Source organism: Sorex araneus, chromosome 4, assembly GCF_027595985.1.
Source record: "Sorex araneus isolate mSorAra2 chromosome 4, mSorAra2.pri, whole genome shotgun sequence".
Lineage (NCBI taxonomy): Eukaryota > Metazoa > Chordata > Mammalia > Eulipotyphla > Soricidae > Sorex > Sorex araneus.
Genome location: NC_073305.1, coordinates 8,603,047 through 8,609,046, shown reverse-complemented (window position 1 = coordinate 8,609,046; position 6,000 = coordinate 8,603,047). Strand labels below are relative to the sequence as shown.

Here is a 6,000-nt window from a genome sequence, read left to right as displayed (position 1 = left end):
GCCTTCCTGGGAGAGCCTGTCGTGGCCTGTCTCTCTCGGGCCTGGCCACTCCCGTACATGACTTGTTTCGTGTCCTGCTTCCAGAGCGTCTGATGAGAGAGCAGACAGCCGTCAGCTGACTCAGCGTTCTCCACGGGGGAGGGTGAGAGGACCCTAGACACACTCCGCCTCCTCCCGGCCCAGTGCTCACTCAGCTGCCCCAAACCCGCATCACTGTTCTCTGGCAGGACCCGGAGGCGGGGCCTGCCCCCCCCATCTGCCTTCCTGGGGAGCCCCGGGGGCGTCCAGTCAGACAGGAAGGCCTGGGGCCTGATAGCACCCCAGGAAGGAATGCCACAGGCTGAGTCTCGGGCCCGCCCCTTCCCTGTCACGGGGGGGGGTGCGGCCTGCCCTCCCTTCCCCTCTTCCCGGCCCAGCCGGGCACCCGGGCACAGTCGGCCCGAGCCGGGAGCAGCTCACCCCAGGACCACACAGGTTGCAGACTCAGGTAAGGGGCGTGAGGCTGGGCTCGGGCTGGGGGCAGGGGTGCGGGGTGCAGGGAGATGGTGCTTAAGGGGATGTGCAGAGCTCTCGCCAGCCAGGCATCTGGGTGGGGGGTTTCCTGGGTGGCCCCAGGCCCGAGCTTCGGCCTCTCTGCCCTTGCTGGCTGGTGGCCAGGCAGCCGCACCTTGCTGGAGCCTGACTCCCCGCCGGGCTGCTGGTGTGCTGTGAGACTTCCTGAAAACTCCTCAACCTCTCTGAGCCTCAGCTGCCCTGTCTCGGGGATGAAGCTCCCACGGGAGGCCTCTCCCATTCTGCTCTCTGGGACAGAGCACCCTGGAGGGAGCACCCAGGAAAGGCAGCCGAAGTCCTGCCCCCCCCACACCAGACAACACCCAACCCTGGACCCCCTAGCCCCCAGCCCCAGCCTCCAGCCACCCTGGGTCTGAACCCTGGCAACGGAGACGGTGTGAGGGGACACCCCTGACCCAGCACCTTAGGGGGGGTTGGGGGCATCTCCAGAGAGCGCAAGCCCCCACTCGTACAGGAGCAGGGACTGGGGGTCCCAGTGACCTGCTGTGGTTCCCAGGGCTTCACTGTTCTCAGGCGACACAGATGCTCAGGCTGAGAAGACGGAGCATGCACTGGGGGGCGGCAGACAGGAGCTTAGCCCTGGACGGGGTCAGGGCCGCCTCGTTGTGGGGGTCTTTACGGGGAAACTGGCTTTGTGGTACTCCTCAGGTGACAGAATGTTCCAGAGAGTGCGAGGACTCTACATAGGGGCCCAGCTAGTTCAGGGCCTTGGGGGGTCTCTGTTTGACCACTTGCCTGGGCACTGCCCATTACCTCAGTTTCCCGTGAGCCTAAAATCTGGGGCAGAATCGAGGCTCTTGGGAAATTGTCAACTTCCCGTTGTCAGAGGAGCCCAGGAGTTTATAGGAGTGTTTACATGTGGGATGGGGGGCTGGAGCGATAGCACATCGGGGAGAGCGTTTGCCTTGCAGGCGGCCAACCCGGGTTCGATTCCCAGCATCCCATAGGGTCCCCTGAACACTATCAGGGGTAATTCCTGAGTGCAGAGCCAGGAGTAACACTTGTGCACTGCCAGGTGTGACCCCCAAAAAAGCAAAAAATAAAACAAAATAAAATAAATACTTTTCCCAATGGGGCCAGAGCGATAGTACAGTGGGTAGAGCATTTGCCTTGCACGTAGCCAACCGGAGTTCAATCCCCGGCATCCCATATGGTCCCCCACGCAGCCAGGAGTAATTCCTGAGTTCAGAGCCAGGAGTAGCACCTGAGCATCACTGGGTGTGACCTAAACAGCAAAAAATAAAATTAAGAAATAAATAGACTTTCCCCAGACTCGAGAACGCTAACAGTCAGGCGCGTGCTGGGGGAGCGTCTGCTTCTGTTGGGGGGCAGGAAAGGGCTCTCCAGAAGCACTGGGGACCACCAGGGCTACCGCAGCGGTGCTTCGAAGGCTGTGCGGTCCCGAGGCTCAAACCTAGGGCCTGTGCACGCTCAGCATTGCTGCGGCTCTTCCTCATCTCCCTGGCAGGGAGCCCAGTGGGGGCTACACACCTCCCCAGGTCTGTAGGTCGCGAGGCCCCACCGGGCTCCGACTCTCCTGGAGCCGGGGTAGCCTCTGAGACGTCATCTTTCTTGGAGAACGTCTCTCAGGCCTGCGCATTGCCCTTCCTGCTCCCTCTTTTAATTTTCCCAAAGTCCCTCCCCTTTTTCCTGCCTGCGGAGCCACGGGTTGAGCCCGGGTCTCAAGGCATGAGCTTGGCCACTGAGTCACACCCCTGGCCCCACTAGTCTGCTCCCCCAGCCAGTCATAATTTAGTGTGACAGCGTTCGCATGCAAAAAATTTTTTACGGGGCTGGAGCCATAGCATAGTGGGGAAGGCGTTTGCCTTGCATGTGGCCGACCTGGGTTCGATCCCCGGCATCCCATATGGTCCCCTGAGCACTGCCAGGAGTGACTCCTGAGTGCAGAGCCAGGAGAAACCCCTGAGCATCACTGGGTGTGACCCAAAAAAGAAAAAAAAATTTCTTTTTACATTTTCTCTTTTATTTGAGGATCGGGGGGTGGGTGGGCTACTCTCAGTCCAGTGCCCAGGGGTCCCTCTTGACAGTGCTCAGGGAACCGGGGGTCAAACCTGAGCTTCTGCACGCAAAGCCCCACCCTCAAATTCAGCCGCTAGATTCAGGGGCCTGTGATAGTCCTGGTGTGTGACCCTCACCGCTCTCTCATCCAGAACAGTTTGTCCCCGCCCCCCCACCCCCCTGCAACTAAGCCTGCGGGTCTCAGCTGCCTCCCTGCATCCCTGCTGCCTGCTGCCACCCCCGAGTCAGCTTCACGCCGAGTTGGGGACTCTGGACATTTCCCATCTACGGTCTCGGCTGGGTCAGGGCCGCCAGCTCCTCCCGCCAGCGCCAGCGCTGAGCTTGGGAGGTGCGTCTGAGTTTCAGCTGCGTCAGCCCCACATTCCTCCCTCCCGTGAACAATGCGGGCATGCGGGGCTCGGTCACATGCTGCTGCTCCACTCAGCAGGCCCCTGGGTCGTTTCCGCGGGGGAGGGTGTGTGGGGGGTGGGGGGCTGTGAGGATGACGCTGCCGAGAACGTTAGACATGTTTTTTTTTTCGGAGACATGGGTGTCTTTCCTTTTTTGAGTTTGGGCGACATCCGGTGGTGCCGGGGACCATATGTGGTACCACAGAGCAAACTCAGGCCTGTCATGTGCTTGGCGAGCAGCTTACCCGCAGTACATACCTGAGGAACGCATTTTTGCTTAGTTTTTTTGGGGGGCCCACACCCAGCTGTGCTCAGGGCTTATTCCTGACCTGACTCTGCACTCAGTGATCACTTCTGGCAGGCTTGCAGGACCGCATGGGGTGCCGGGGATCGAACCTGGGTCGGCTGCATGCAAGGCACACCTCCTTCCTGCTGTACTATCACTCAGGCCCCTCTTGAATTTTATTTATTTATTTATTTGCTTTTTGGGTCACACCCGGTGATGCTCAGGGGTCATTACTCCTGGCTCTGCACTCAGGAATCACTCCTGGCGTGCTCGGGGGACCATATGGGATGCTGGGAATCGAACCCGGGTCGGCCGCGTGCAAGGCAAATTGCCCTACCTGCTGTGCTATCGCTCCAGCCCCCTCTCTCTCTTGCCTTTTGAAGGGGACACTCCTAGGGGTGGGTGTCTGGCCTTGCTTGGGGGCAGCCAGCATCACTCTCCGTCAGCCATGCCAGGCTGGGGGTCGATCCAGGACCTCGCACACAAGGCGCGTGTTCTACCACCTGAGTTGGGGCCTGGCCCCTGGACATAGATGTTCAAGTCTCATGGGTGGGGAGGTAGGGGTGGAATTACTGGGTCTTGAGGACTCTCATTAATTTTGGGGAGACACCCAGAAGTATTCCAAGGTTGCCTATTCCACATCCCCACTGGTGGGTGGGGTGAGGGTGGTGCAGGACCCCCTTTCCTCGCACCCCACTCTTTTTTTTTTTTTTTTGCTTTTTGGGTCACACCCGGTGATGCACAGGGGTTACTCCTGGCTCTTCACTCAGGAATCACCCCTGGTGGTGCTCAGGGGACCATACGGGATGCTGGGATTCGAACCCGGGTCAGCCACGTGCAAGGCAAATGCCCTACCCGCTGTGCTATCACTCCAGCCCCCCCGCACCCCACTCTTGGCTGTGCTGGTTATTGCCCGTGTGTGTTTTATACCTGCTGGGGGGCACGCAGGGAGTTCTCGGCTTGGATCTCCATGCCCTCGTGGACTAATCGTGCCCTGATCTTTGCATGTGTCCCTGACTCCTGGCATCCGTTCCCCATCAACAGAATGAGTCAGATTCTTTGGCATTTGAGAGCCATCGAGTCGTTGGGGCCCAGATGTTATCTCGTGGCACAGAGCTGAAAGGAGCCCGTGGGCACTGCCGGATGTGGCCCCTCGAATAAAAAAAAAAAGCAGATGCAGAGTTGATTTTTTTTTTTTTTTTAGAAGGATCATGTTTCCCAGCTGGGAAAGTGCCCGTTTCTGGAGTTTCCAGTTTATTTATTTATTTATTTATTTATTTATTTATTTTTGGGTCACACCCGGCAATGCACAGGGGTTACTCCTGGCTCTGCACTCAGGAATTACCCCTGGCCGTGCTCAGGGGACCCTATGGGATGCTGGGATTTGAACCCGGGTCAGCCGCGTGCAAGGCAAACGCCCTACCCGCTGTGCTATCGCTCCAGCCCCGCAGAGTTGTTTTTTAACTTGAGAAGTCCGATCTCTGCGGCTGTCGTGGCAGCTGTTGGCCCTGGGCTGGTGAGATGTGGCTGTGGAGGTGTGACCTCGCCTTCTGAAAACAGACGCCCCGCACCGAGCACCGTCTCTCAGTGGACAGCAGTGCCGGGCCTACATCAAAGGCGGATTCTTTGGTCTCGTTTTGTTGTTTTTTTGTTCCCTGGCACTAAGTCTACCTCTGCTTTCTTAGCAACTTTGTTTGTTTGTTTGGTCACACCCAAGCGGTGCTCAGGGCTGACTCCTGGCTCTGTGCTCAGGGCTGACTCCTGGCTCTGTGCTCAGGGCTCACTCCTGGCTCTGTGCTCAGTGCTCACTCCTGGCTCTGTGCTCAGGGATCATGTCTAGTGGGCCTCAGGGAACCATATGGGGTGCTGGGGATTAAAGCAAGGTCAGTCTCGTATAAAGCAAGCACCTTGCCCACTGTGCTACCCCACCAGTCCAGCCTGGAAATTCTAATATAATGAACACGCTGCCCATTGAGTTTATTTATTTTTTGCCTTTTTGGGCCACATCTGGCCATACACAGAGGTTACTCCTGGCTCACGCACTCAGGAATTACTCCGGGCGGTGCTCGGGGGACCATATGGGATGCTGGGAATCGAACCCGGGTCGGCCATGAGCAAGGCAAACGCCCTCCCCGCTGTGCTATTGCTCCAGCCCCTGGCCATTGAGCTTTACAGCGACTTAGACATGCACATTCAAAATATTTCGTGTACTGGGCTGGAGCGAGAGTGCAGTAGGTAGGGCGTTTGCCTTGCATGCAGTCAACCTGGGTTCAGTCTCGACACCCCTGAGCCTTCCAGGAATGATCCTCCCTGAGCACTGAGCCAGGAATATCCCCTGAGCACTGCTGGGTGTGGCCTTTCCGCCAATTTTTTTTTTCTTATATTAAATTCTACAGTTTAGGGCTGGAGGACAGTACAGTGAGGAGGGCGCTTGTCCAGGTTCAACGCGCCAGGTTCAGTCCCCGATACCCCATACGGCCACTCCAGGGATAACCCCTGAGTGCAGAACTGGGGGCTACGTCCTGAACACCACCAGGTGTGGCCCCGACATTTAAAAAAAAATGGAAATAAATCCTGCAATGATCTCTGATGTATAAAGTTTTCTGTTTACCATGGTTTCTGTTCTGCCTGACTCAAGTGTGTCTGGCACGAGGCAGGCCGGGTGTGGTGACTCTGGTGGATGGTGTGGTGTTGTACAAATGAAACCCTATC

The 6,000-nt window shown here is 57.7% G+C and overlaps 1 protein-coding gene across 1 annotated transcript in view; it reads left to right on the top strand.

Annotated features, from left to right (window-relative positions):
* Positions 1 to 385: 385 nt before the first annotated feature.
* Positions 386 to 6,000, top strand: part of TMEM40 (transmembrane protein 40) — a 28,009-nt gene continuing 22,394 nt past the window's right edge. Inside the window, exon 1 of the mRNA XM_055136648.1 lies at positions 386 to 487. The gene's annotated coding sequence lies outside the window, so the exon portion shown is untranslated. The remainder of the gene's footprint in view (positions 488 to 6,000) is intronic.